Source organism: Mirounga leonina, unplaced genomic scaffold (genome assembly GCF_011800145.1).
Source record: "Mirounga leonina isolate KUSES-001 unplaced genomic scaffold, KU_Mleo_1.0 Mir_448, whole genome shotgun sequence".
Taxonomy (NCBI): Eukaryota; Metazoa; Chordata; class Mammalia; order Carnivora; family Phocidae; genus Mirounga; species Mirounga leonina.
Genome location: NW_023270758.1, coordinates 2,377,421 through 2,391,405, shown reverse-complemented (window position 1 = coordinate 2,391,405; position 13,985 = coordinate 2,377,421). Strand labels below are relative to the sequence as shown.

Genomic DNA, 13,985 nt, shown 5'->3' with positions numbered 1-13,985 from the left:
CTTCATGGGAAGAACATGTTGCATTTATTTTGTCTTTATTAAAAGACTACTAGCCACAAGTTACTCCGACTCTAGTAACTGCTTTATCAACCCACTTTGATCTTCTTTTAAAAATTAAATTTAAATTCACAGTTCAAAACAGTAAGCTGTCTTTCAGAACTAATTTTTGAAGGATAAAAATATATGAAGGAAAAACATGGCCTGTGTAGGTTGGATTCCTTACACAGGACTTATTAGTTGTATCACCTCAAGAGATTTTAGAGTTTGTGATCAAGGTCTGTATATTACCCCAAATTTTATTAAGAATTGTTTTCTAATTGGTTATAACACTTTTCAATTAATAGTTTCAAAACAAATTGTTAATACAAACTGTATAAAATGAACATAATTTTCTTCACTTGTATTTTTGTTATTGAGCAAGTTTATCAAAATAAATTGTCTACTAAAGAAACTAAAAAGGCTTCTATTGCTTTGAAGTAAGCTTTGATTTTAAAAATTCATTTCAGAAGTTGATTTCTTACAGAGGGTTTACATATTCACACAGAGACACTGCCGTGCCCCTTGGTATTGTTTTGTTTTAGCATCAGGCAGGGAGAAGGTCTCCCTCTTTTCCACTCCCAGCTCCCTCCTTGGGAAGAGATGCCGGTAATATTCCAGAATATGGCCATGTTTACGAATAAGAAGAGTCACTCAGCAATAAAAGACCACATATATGTGGCTCTCTCTCTTCTGCATCATGTTTTTATGAACTGAGAGAGATCCACTGAGCCAAGGCCCTCAAAGCCAGGCATCTTGCCTTTCTCCCTCACATGTAGACCTAAGGCCATTCATCTTTGCTCCAGTCTTACGTTTCTACTTCACTGCAGGCCAAAGGATCTTAGCTTCTAAAATTTTAAAATTTGAGTTGAAGGAGAAGACAGAGGCCTTAAGTCTCTAGACTCATCCTTGTGCTCCATCACAGCTTTGCTGTAGCTTTCTCGGGGGGTCTCAGGATTTAGCCCAGCCAAATAATAACTAATAATCAAATTAAGCACCACATTTACCCTTTGCTGCTGTTTCTCCTTTATATGGCCTTTACAGGAACCTTGTGGGGAGTTGGAAGATAAAGACAAAATAGGAATTGGATGTTCTTGAGTTCTGGATCATAAAGGCATCTTATCTTCTTAGGGTGACCAATCATCCCCATTTGCCTGAGACTGAGGGGTTTCCTGGGACATGAAACTTTCAGTGCTCTTACTAGGAAAATACCAGCAAAAGGGATGAGCTGATCACCCTATTTTCACACCATCCAAACCTACACTGATACATAACACAGATGAGAGATATTTGAAGAGTTCTATAAATATTTCTGAAAGGTCAATTGGAAATTTGTAATGATAGACTTACACAACTTCTAAGAGAGTGGGAGAAAACACTTTTCCTTCTCTTTGGTAATATCTCACGAAAAAACAGACTAACTTTATTTTTTTTTTTTAAGATTTTATTTATTTGACAGAGACACAGCGAGAGGGAACACAAGCAGGGGGAGTGGGAGAGGGAGAAGCAGGCTTCCCACTGAGCAGGGAGCCCGATGTGGGGCTCGATCCCAGAACCCTGGGATCATGACCTGAGCCGAAGGCAGATGGTTAACCATCTGAGCCACCCAGGCGCCCCCAGGCTAACTTTAAAAACAATAATGTGAGGGTGCCTGGCTGGCTCAGTCGGTAGAGCATACAATTCTTGATCTCGAGGTCGTGAGTTCAAGCCCCACATTGGAGCCCAAAAAAACCCCCACAATAACATGAGTCCAAAGACACCTCATTTTGACTTAGTCTTCCACTAACTCTTTTCTAATCACTGTCTGAGGAGATTATAGGAAAAAACACCCAAGACTGGAAGACTGGGTTCCTCTTACGCAAAGTCAACTCTTCTGGGTCACAGTTACCCAGCAACAAAATAAAAGTAGGTATTTATAAATGGTATCAAAGATAGCATAATGCTGTATTATTTTTTTTTTTAGAGTTTTAGTTCTTCTCCCAGGAGGAGAAAACAATGGGATATTTTCAAGCACATTCAAGTTTTCTGCAATTCAGCCCCAATTCCACGCACAGACTGAGACCACCCAAGATTAAATTTCAAGAAGAGATTTTTCATAAGACTCAGAAGATTTTAGAGCTGGATGAAATCTAAAAGAGCGCATCCAGTGTTTGCATTTTCCAGATGAGGAAATCAAGGCCTCAGAAAAGTAGACTGCCTTTCCCAAAGTCATACAATAGCAGAATACCCAACACAGGAAGAAATGTCTGTGACAGAATGTCCTTGGACAGTTGACCTCAAACAGCTATTCATGTTCTACAGCGTCTGAACCGGACTTCTTCAACTAATCTCTATCTACTCCAACTAATTTCTACCAAAATAATCTTAACACAAAAGAAAGCATATCATTTCTTTGAGTTCCTCTCATTCCCACTCTACAGAATGAAGTGCAAACTTCTTTAGTATAGCTTCATGATCTGGCTTCAGTCTCTCTTTTCTTTTTACCCACTGCTGTATCTTTTCACCTTATACAGCCAAACCAGCTAGTCTCCATTCTTGCACTACACCTGCTCCTTGTCTTGGCTGTGACTGCACCACCTCCTCCTCACAGTTTTCCCTAATCCCTCTTGTATTTGAAACATAACTAATTTTTTTTGCTTTCTCTTTGGTTTATACCTTTGTAATAGAACTTACTTGAGGCGAGTAGACTGCCTGGATTCAAATCTCCATTCCAAAATACTCGCTGTGTGACCCTTGATAAATCACCTAGCCTCTGTGAGCCTTGTTTTTTTCACCTGTAGAATGGGGTTAACAGTACCTATGTCATAGGGTTATTGTTGGTTTAAACGAGAAAGCATGGGAAGTGCCTAGCTCATAGAAAGCATTCAAATGTTAGTTGCTGCAGTTTTGTTTTGTTTTTTTTTAAGATTTTATTTATTTATTTATTTGACAGAGAGAGACACAGCGAGAGAGGGAACACAAGCAGGGGCAGAGGGAGAGAGAGAAGCAGGCTTCCCGCGGAGCAGGGAGCCCAATGCGGGGCTCGATCCCAGGACCCTGGGATCATGACCTGAGCCGAAGGCAGACGCTCAATGACTGAGCCACCCAGGCGCCCCGCTGCAGTTCTTATTAATAAACACCTCCCTATCACTAAATTATAAACTCCTGAATGCAAGGAATGTGGCTTTCTCATTTCCCTTAGAGACCGGGCACATTGCTTTACATGTGAATTGAATTATCATAATTAAATTTGGGGCTAGGTTACAAAGGAAAATTATGAAACTGTATCTGGGAGACCTAGCCACCTATCTGCCAGGATTATGTCAGTGAAATTCTTCCAGCCCTTGTAAGTAGATGTGGTTGTTTTATTGGTAAGTATTTGTATAATATGCCAGTTTCATTGACCTCCTTAGGATTCAAGACCTAAGACCTTTACTACTCAAGACCCTTTGTGGACTGAAGAGCCTTTACTACTGAATTCCTAGTGCTCCAATGTTGATACCAAGGCAAAGAAGAGCAGGATGATGCAAGCACCCAGTTGATCCCGAGAGAACTCTCTGGAGGCCTCTTCAACCTTTTGGGTTCTCAGCTATCTTGAAGCCGTATATTTGGTATGTTTTGCAAAGACTTAGTTCTGCCAAGATGGTTTTAATTATTTCTGCTAAAAGGAATGGACTCAAGGATTTGATCTCATTGTAGATGCAGTTATCCCCAAGCGGCCCTGTTATGGCCCTTTAGTAAATACTGCCATTGTATTTGGTCACTATTAAATCAATCCCTATTATCTGTCAGAGCAAGTCAGTAAAATAAATGCTGTGTCCTGACTCTGGCAGTCTTTTCATGTTTAAATATTTAATTTGGTTGTCTTAGACAATTCAAGTATTTTCTTAAATTTTAAAAACTCATTCTTTTACATTGCTTTGTTCTCTGTGGCAAAATGCAAATGCAGTTGAAGAACCAATCAAAGAAAATCCTTTCCATTATGCATAATAAATTGCTCTAGGGGAAAAATAATCCATGTATCTAAGAAAGCTTTTAAGTACCTCATATTTTACTAATGTCGTTAGTAGCAGAGTGGACTCCTACTGCAATGTCACCCCCACTCACACACACCATTCTTAGCACCTCACCTCATTTCTGCTGTTTCAGGGTCATCAATAACTTTTTCTTGTCCTAAGTGCTGTTGTGGAGAAGGAAGTTACCATAACCCTAAACTGGGGCAAAGGAATTTTTTTGTTTTTTTACAGTAACATGTCTGTAAAATTTTTTAAAAAGGGGGAATATAGGAAATTAAAAATCCCCCCTCAACCCACCTTCCAGAAATTACCACTATTAACAGTTTATTAGGTTTCTTGCAGATATATTGCTATATTTACAATATATGTATATCGTGTGTATATATATCCTGTTCAGCTTTAACAAAAGCAAGATCATATTCTACATGCCTGCCACTACTTTCTTTTTTACTTTATGATGGCAATCTTTCTGTCAGTAAATATAAGTCTTCTGCATTTTTAGTGGCTGTAGAGCGTGTGTGTGTGTGTGTGTGTGTGTGTGTCCTCCCTTGTTGATGTTCATTTAGATAGTTTCCAAGTTTTTTGCTCTGACAAATAATGCTGCTTGAACTTAGGCCTTAGATAACAGGAACTTCTCACATACCATGATAACCTGACATTCTAACTGAAGTGTATCAACTACCCTATGAAAGGCAGTACATATATTTTAAAATATTGTGGTTAAGAAACAGTGGCATTCAATAAGAGTTTGGAGAAGGAAACTAATATTAAATTCATGCTATGTGTTTTTCCATATGTCACCTTAATCCTCCTCCTCAGGTGAAGTGGAGGTGGTATTTTATAGACCAGAAAACCATGCATCGAAAGGGAAATAATTTACCCAAGGATCAGTAACTAGTAATGTTGAATCTGGGTTTCAAACCTAGGTTCTTTGACTTCAAAATCGAGGACTACTTCTGTCCTGGCTAGTGTGAAGGAAATAAAAATAGCTTGTCCCAGTTGCATGATTTCTTGGCTCAGGCACGAGCAGCTGAATCTATGGTTTGCTTCTTCTGGAAGCAACCATAAAAGGTAGTCCTGCTTAGAAACAACCTATAAATATTATATATTTTGTTGGGGAGAAAAGTATGTAAGTTATTGAGCTGTTTGTGTTCAATCTTCCATCATTCCTCTCTCCAAAACTTGTCAAGTTTTCTGCTATCCTGCTACGTGGTAACTTCACTGATTGCTAAACTAGATGATGTCACCCCTTGATTTTACTGGGAACCTTTTGGGAATTGAGCACCCAGGGAAATTTCCCCAAACAGGCTATATCTTGTCCGCTCTGTAGGACTTAAAAAATCAATTAACTAGATCCCTTTTACCTTGTTGATAGGAAATCTACTGGCTACTGGGTTACCCTAGGGTTGTGCAGAAGTCCATGGTTCAAACATTAGAAAGCCCCCTCTAGTCATTTGTCATCTGTCTACACTTATCACTGCTGAGACATCAACTATTCCAGTCTGAATAGTGCAGTAGTTCTGTGTCCATCCCACGCTTGGGGCATGGTGATGAAGTTTGTTGAGCTGGGAAGACTTTCTACCTGGACTGAGGACGCGTTCCTCTTAGGTCTTGCCATCTCAAAGTGTTGCCACCAAGCACTGAGCAGGCCCTTACTCCTTCTGATTTTCAGATACCTGATTTCTTGACCTCTGTCTCTTTCTTCTCCCCTTTGTCTTCCCTCAGAAGCATGTTTGCCTAATACCCGTGTCCCTGTCTTTGGTTCAAACAAAACAAACCCAGCTTTTTTCAAGGGGCTGATTGCACCCTCTGGCTCCCAGACTGGATGCAGAAGCCAGGTCTGGCCTATCAGAGCCACAGTGATTTTTTCAGAAATGAATGGATCATATGACCAAGCGAAGCCTGGGCCTTTCCTGGAGCTCCTTGGGAAAGAGGTGCTCTTATTTTAGGGTTGCTAAGTTGGGGAGGGAGGGGAACTGAGTGCTGCTGGTGTCCAAGTTTGCCAACCACTCATGAAGAGCCTGCTTAAGAAAAAAGCCATCACAGAAGAAAGGAGCTGAAAAATGGAGACAGATTTCTGTCAACATCATATTAGCCTTGGATCAAGCCATGTCCAAAGCCAATTTTTCTGTTGTTTGAGCAAATAAATTCCCTCTTTTCCTTAAGCCAGTTTGAGTTGGGTTTGTCTCTTTTAACTGAAAGAATCTTGATACACTCACACTTCTCCTCTTGACATTAAACACATCCTTCACCTCCCATGCTTTGGCACGTCACTTTAATCTTTCAGTTAGCTTAGGATTTTACAGAAAAGAAAGAAATGTTGACTTCAGGCTACTTTTCAACCCAACAAAAAGCACCTGCTACTGGCTTGAAATGGGGGAAAGAAAGAAAACACAAGTTAATATCTAAAAATCTAAATATCTATCTAAAAAAATATGTAGCACAACAATACTGTCTTACTCTGTTTGGGCTGCTATCACAAAATACTGCAGGGCACCTGGGTGGCTCAGTCGGTTGGGCGACTGCCTTCGTCTCAGGTCATGATCCTGGAGTCCCGGGATCGAGTCCCGCATCAGGCTCCCTGCTCGGCAGGGAGTCTGCTTCTCCCTCTGACCCTCCTCCCTCTCATGTGCTCTCTCTCTCATTCTCTCTCTCTCAAATAAATAAATAAAATCTTAAAAAAAAAAAAAGAAATACTGCAGACTAGATGGCTTATGAAACACAAATCTGATTAGATGTTAAGTAGACTTACTGTAGTATCATTTTTGCAATATATACATCTATCGAATTATAGTATACACATGAAACTAATATAATGTTATATGTCATATCTCAGTTAAAAAAAAAAAAAGAAACCAAAGGGGGTTTTATTTTATTTTTTTTTAAGATTTTATTTATTTATTTGACAGAGAGAGAGATAGCGAGAGCAGGAACACAAGCAGGGCGAGTGGGAGAGCGAGAAGCAGGCTTCCCGCTGAGCAGGGAGCCCGATGTGGGGCTCGATCCCAGGACCCTGGGATCATGACCTGAGCCAAAGGCAGACGCCTAATGACTGAACCACCCAGGTGCTCCTAAACCTTTTATTTTTTTTAAGATTTTATTTATTTGACAGAGAGAGGCACAGCGAGAGAGGGAACACAAGCAGGGGGAGTGGGAGAGGGAGAAGCAGGCTTCCCGCCGAGCAGGGAGCCCGATGTGGGGCTCGATCCCAGGACCCTGGGATCATGACCTGAGCCGAAGGCAGACGCTTAACGACTGAGCCACCCAGGCGGCCCCAAAGGGGGTTTTAAATGCTGAAGACAAAATCATCAAAGTCACCACCATCTGCTTATTCCAACACAGGAGGATTATAGACTAAATATGGCACAACACTACAGTATTTATCAACAAGTTAAAAGAGCTTTGGAATTCATTTTTTTCCCCAGATTTGAAAAAAATCAACAGGGTACTTATGAGCTTGCTGTGAACTGAAGAAAAAACTCTGTTTTTAGGGTCTATACTTTTAAAATAAAGCCCCTAGATTCATACATTTTACTTTTTGTGTCTTTATCTTACAGAAATAAAATCTCAGAGTGCACAAAGATGTAAAACAGTGTTCATTGCAACATCGCTTTAAAAAAATTTATTTCTCACAATTCTGGAGGCTGGAAATCCAAGATCAGGGTACCAGCATAGTCGGGTAAGGGTCCCCTTCTGGGTTGCAGACTTCTTTTATTCTCACAGGATAGAGCTAGGGGCTCTGTCCTCCTTTATGAGAGCACTAATTGCATTCATGAGGACTCTCCTCATGACCTAACTGCCTCCTATAGGCCCCACCTCCTAATACCATCACTTTAGGGAGTAAGTTTCCAACATATGAATTTTCCGGAGGGGTAAGGGTGGGGACACACAAACATTCAGACCATAGCAAATGGTCATTTAAGGAGAAAAACATAACAAATCTAAGTGTGTATTCCATAATAATGGAATGTCAAAGTACATGAAGCAAAAATAGAGTTAATGGAAGAATTAGGAAATCACACAATCAATATATCTTGGGCAATGGGACCAGGCTACAGCTCTTAAATAAAGACCAGAGGTGAGCTGACCCTGATCAGGTTCCAAGAACCTAAGGTCAGAAACACAAATTCCTATTGTGCTCTAATTCCTTGTGTGGGGCCCAAATGAGCTACAAACTGTCTGAGAAGAGCTGAGAAAGATGGTATTCACATATAGCTTTCCTCTTGCCTGGTCATACAGGCTGAAAGCCTTATTCTGCTTTATCCATTTGGCACAAATACACCCAGAACATGTGTATCATGTAAGCTCAAATAGAAAAAAGCAATAACAATGACTTTTCAATGTTGGGGTTTACTTCTTGTAAAATGTTTAGACCCTGTGTATCCAGGAGCCAAGGAAACTGTGGAAGTATAAAACTATCTGTCTTGGGCCCTCATGTCTTCCAAAATGGTATCTCAAAGCTAGCCAGCCCCGTCTACCCAGGATTTCCAGTAGGATGGACACAAGGACCCTCACCCCTTGTTCACAGAGTAAACATTTGTTGGTTGTTCTCAGCCTCTCGTAACTCTTCCTTTTTCTGACTTCCTTACCTCTCTCTGATCTCCCTCCTCTCCTGCCTTGTTGGTTTTGACGAAACGCCCTCCCAAATGCCACCGTCAACCCATGACTCCTGCCCACAGTGACTGGTGGTAGGTAAGCAGTTTCTATTTTGAGGGGTTTTGTTGTTTCTGATGTGGAGCCACTGCTAGGGTCAACATTGGAAGAAGTTCTCCGCCATATGATGATTACCACAAGGAGCACATGTTCTAAATTATCAAATTAAAGGTCCCGAACGTGAAGACAGTCATTTGACAAATTACCTAGATAAACTAAGTGGAGGTCCCTTAGCCTTTTACAAGCTGGTTGACATGGGGGTACATCACTTCATCTCTCTTGACTTCCATAAAAGAAGACGTTGAAGAGGGTCCCCCAGCTATGAGCCAAGGGCTGGTTACATCATAATCACCTGGGACCATTGTTAAAGATTCATGTTCCCACACTGTACCACAGTTCTGTATCAGTCTCCCAAATGGGAATGTTATGTATGTGTCCTTAGCAAACAACCCAGATGATTCCGATGGGCACCTGGGTTTAGGAAGCACGGCAGTAGATGATCTCTTCCGACGCTAAGAGGTCACTGAGCCCGCTGCTATATTAGCCAGGTTTGGGTGGGGCTGGACCTGGTGGAGGTGAGGGAATGCCAGACCTGTCTCAGGGTGTGTGTTTGCGGGGACCCCAGGGAATCTAAGGAAGAGACAGTTACCAGCTTTCCCGCCTGGCATGGCGCAGGTTCTCTGCTACCTGTCTTCTGTTCCTACTATGGGAAGGTAGCACATACCACGGCTCTACTGGTCCAAACCATAGTTTTCTGCTCATCCAGAGATTCTAGAAATAGAAGTCCAAATCCTGCTTCCAGGCTTTTGTAGGGGTGGAGAAAAGCAGAGTGCTTGGGGAAAGGCTGTTGTCAACAATGAAGTGGTAATGTCTTCCTTGGGGTGAGTTTTCCCCTGTCCCTGCCTCAGGCTGCAGTGGTGCAGTCTGTTACCTTGGAGACCAGCTAACACTTCCTGGCAGGGCGAGTGACTCTGTTGAGTTGCTTGGAGGAGCTTAGAGGAGGTGGGAACCAGGAAAAGCAGAGCCCTGGGATGACCAGGGGCCCCTCTCCCAAAGATGGAGAAATAAATGGAGAAATGCAGGTGAGAGTGAGTGTCACAGGGTTGGCAGGATGGTAAGAGAGGGTGGGGCACACCCAGACGCCAAGCTCTGGAGCGAGTGTGAAAGAGGTTTAGGGAGCCTGGGCCCGTGGGCCTCTGCTCCCTACATGCCAGGCGCTGTGCTGGGTGCTGGGGGTGCAACCGCAGACAAGGAAGTAGCGGGGCTGCTCCGGATACAACTTGGTATGAGGCAGCCCCGGGGGCAGCAATAGGAGGAAATTATTTTCTTCCTGGGGGTTGGAGGGCAGCAAATGGGGTTCAGGAAAGACTTGCTGGGTTTTCTTGTCAAATGAAAAGGGCTAAGGGTGTTTCTAGAAGCAGGTCCAATTTGAACAAAGAAGGGTATGAAATAGTAAGGTGCTTGTAAGTAGGAGTTGCCAGGGACCATAGACGGGTAGGAGGTAAGGGGGAGGAGTCGGCAAGAAACAGGTCCTGAAAAGAACGGTAAACATTGCAAGGAAGGTTCAGCTTGATGATCCACGGCACTGAGGAGTCATGGCAGGTTCTAAACAGGTGGAAAACTCTGCATGTCAGAAAGATCATCCTGGCAGCAGAATGTAAAATGGATTGGATGGGGGCAAGACTTAAGATTGTTTGGCCATTCAAAATACAAACCCTGGGGATGGCTTTATCCCGGGTGTTCAGGAGAATCCAGCTATTAGCAAACCAAGAAGTTAGCTGGAGGTTTTCTCTTATCTATCCACTAACCAGGGCTACTACCTCTTGCCCTTTGACCGTGATGCCATCTCCTAGGGGCCAGCCTACATATTCTCTTCCCCACCGGAGCCCAGCCCCAGAGCAACGTGGCCCAATTTTGTCTAAACTCTAGGTGTGCCCTGAGCTCACTTACTCAACAAATATTTTTTGAGCAGTTACTAAGTTCCAGGCACTGACTACGCAAAAGTCTTCTAGCAGTGACCATAACTAAGTCCCTGCCCTCAGGGATCTTACTCTTAGTGGGTTGATGGGTGGGGGAGAAAGGTGGTAAGTAAGTAAATAATGTAGTACTTCAGATGATAAAACAAACCACATTCTGGAGAAAACAAAGCAGGGTGGAGGGTTACTATTTGAGATGGGGTAATCAAAGAAGCCATCTCTAAAGAGGTTTCGTTTGAGCAAAGACAGGAGGGTAAGGGCTGTGTCCAGTTTATCTCTGCCTCCCCAGTACCAGCTCTTTCTAGCACCCAGAAAACATCCTAAAAATGTTCACGGGATGAGTGATCGTTTATATGTCCTATGCCAAAGCGCTTGAAGAAGCAGCACATTCTTCTAACGCTGTTCTGCATTTCTATAGTACTCTGTATTTACAAAGCTCTTTGACATTCTCAGTGTCGGGGTTCAGTCTCTTGATGACTGTGTTGAAGTAGGCAGGGCAGTTACTAGGACCCCCCTTCCATTCTGCAGAAGAAGAAACCCAAGGTCCAGTGCTTTCTAGAACACCACGTTGTGCCCTGAGTTTTATGCCAACCACACCCTCCTCCTCCAACAGCCACACCAGTCACCCTAGAATCCAGTCGTGCAGGCCTCTGAATTCATTAGATTGTTAATCACTCACTGAAAAGAGGGAACTGGGACACTGTGGGGCATCCAGTGTTCACGAGGCATTTCTAGTTCAACAGTCTCTGCCCCTGGTCTCTCAGCCAAGCATCCTGAAGGAAAGCCAGTTGTTTTTTAAACATTTTTTAACATTAACAACATTGCCAGATTATCTTGGTGCTTCCCAAAAAACAAAGCATCCTCTGAGTAAAAGATTAAAGACCCCAGAGAGAAAAGCAAGTTGCACCATCATTAGGCTATTTTATTTAATGATTTCGTAAGAACACACACTCATTTTTCAAGCTGCAACCCCCGAGTCTCTCACTTGCTGTGTCTTAGCCAATACTTTTTTGGTTGCAAGTAATAGAAACCTAAATGAGCTAACTTAAGCAGAAAGATGGAGGATTATAAGGAACAGGGTTTTTCGTGGAACCCAAGAGCAGAAAGTAAAGGTAGTTCTCACAAATGCCTGAGATCAGCATTTAGATATTCAAGAACCAAGGCAGGGGTGCCTGGGTGGCTCAGTTGGTTAAGTGACTGCCTTCGGCTCAGGTCATGATCCTGGAGTCCCTGGATGGAGTCCCGCATCGAGCTCCCTGCTCGGCAGGGAGTCTGCTTCTCCCTCTGACCCTCCCCCCTCTCATGTGCTCTCTCTCTCAAATAAATAAATAAAATCTTAAAAAAAAAAAAAAAAGAAGAACCAAGGCAGTTTCTCAACCTCCTCCTCTCCCTTCACCTCCCCTCCCCCAAATGTGTATCACCTACCAGTTTGCTCTGTTGTAACTTACAGTCTAATGGGAGAGAGACACCAATTTTTAAAAATCACACTAAATAATGTATCATTCTAAATTAAAAGTATTCTGAAAGAAAGGAGCACAGTTCTGTGAGAGTTTACATAACACTAAAGGAACCTGAAATACAGTGGGAGGGTGAAGAACAGTTCCCTGAGAAAGTGACACACTGAAATATCAAGAATGAGTTGAGGGAGGGGGAGGGGATGTTCCGGAGCAAAGACAGCACGTTAAAAGGCCCTGTGGTTAAAGGAACTGCCTAACATTCTAGGAATTGAAGGGAGGGGTCGTGGAACACAGAATGGGGAGCAGGGGGGAACGGGGAAAAGCTGGAGAGGTAGGTAGGCAGCAGCCCAATCATGAAAGACCTCAAATGCCATCCAAAGGATCTTAGTCTTCATCCTAGAAATGAAGGGAGGGCTTTGAATCATTTGAACCAGGAGGGAGAAGAGGGGGTGTGATGTTGGGTTTGTATTTTTAAAAGATCACTCTGGCTTCAGTGAGAACAGACTGGATGGGAAGGGTCTGAGGGAATGTGGGGAGGCCAGTTAGGGTCTACTACAGTTGTCTATGGCAGAGGTGACAGTGGCCTGGACAGAGAATGTCACTGGAGACAGAGATAAGTGGAGAGATTTGAGAGGGGGAAAATTAACAAGAGTAGGTGATGGATTGGATATGGGAAATGAGGTGTCAGGAGTAATTCCCAGGTTTCTGACTCATATAAGTAATGGAGAGTGGCTCTTTTCTCTGAGCTAGGAAACACTGAAAAGAGGATAGGTTTGTAGGGAATATGAATTCAGTGTTGGACATGCTGAGTTTGAGGTACTCCAGATGGAAATATCCAGTGCCGATGAATTCAGTCTGCCATCAGAGTGGGAGGTCCAGATTTTTGACGTGCCACTGGGAGTCACTGATGTGTGTACATGGTAGTTGAGGCCATGGACAGGGAAGGATAAGACTGCCTAGGAAAAGAGGATAGAGAAGGGTAGAGAGGGCACAATTTATCCTTGAGGAACACCGACTTAAAATGCTCGGGTAGAGGAGAATGAGTCTGGAAGGGAGACCAGGAAAGAGCCAGCAGAGAGGGAGGAAAAGGGTGGGAGAGAATGGCCCCAGGGGAACCAAGGCAGGGAAGGACCACTTACTCCCCTTTATCTGAAGACAGGCTTTTGCCGCTTCTGAATGTACGTGGGGGCCCCATAGCTCTTAATTCCAAATTCCCAGGTGGATCCATCTTGTTCCTGTCCATTGCTGACTTTAAACTGTAAGGAGTAGGCTACAGGGTCCCCCCTTTGAGCGCAGATGTCATTCACAAAGAAAAGAATTTAACCTCATCTCAGTATTCCCCCACCACCACCCTTAAAATCGTTATGGTCATTGGTTGCCCTCTCCACACAGTCCAGCCCTCACCATACTCTTTAACATGGCCACCTCCTTTCTGTCCTTCATGACAGTCTAAGCTCAAGGTCAAGCTTTCAGCTGACCACCTTAGCTAAAACAGATCCCTTTCCTGATAACTCTCCATCGTATCATCCTGTTCACATCCTTCTTAGCACTTGCCACGATTTCTATATAGACTATATTTAATTTTTTTTAACATCTGTCTTCCCCCACTCTAGCTCAGTGGTTCTCAGCGGGGGACAACTGTGTCCCTCAGGAGATGTTAGGCCATGTCTAGAGACATTTTTGGTTGTCACAACTTGGGAAACTGGCATCTAGTGAGTGGAGGCCAGGGATGTTGCTAAGCATCCCACAACGCACAGGACAGCCTCCCAACCAAGAATGACCCTGCCCAAAATGTCAAAAATGCTAAAGTTGAGAAGCCTCTGTTCCCTTGTTCACCATCATATCCTCAGCACCTCGCACAAAGCCTG

General features: G+C 43.2%; 1 protein-coding gene across 1 annotated transcript in view; it reads left to right on the top strand.

The window, feature by feature from the left end:
- Nucleotides 1-3,040: 3,040 nt before the first annotated feature.
- Nucleotides 3,041-13,985, top strand: part of VWA3A (von Willebrand factor A domain containing 3A) — a 63,414-nt gene continuing 52,469 nt past the window's right edge. Inside the window, exon 1 of the mRNA XM_034988083.1 lies at nt 3,041-3,626. The gene's annotated coding sequence lies outside the window, so the exon portion shown is untranslated. The remainder of the gene's footprint in view (nt 3,627-13,985) is intronic.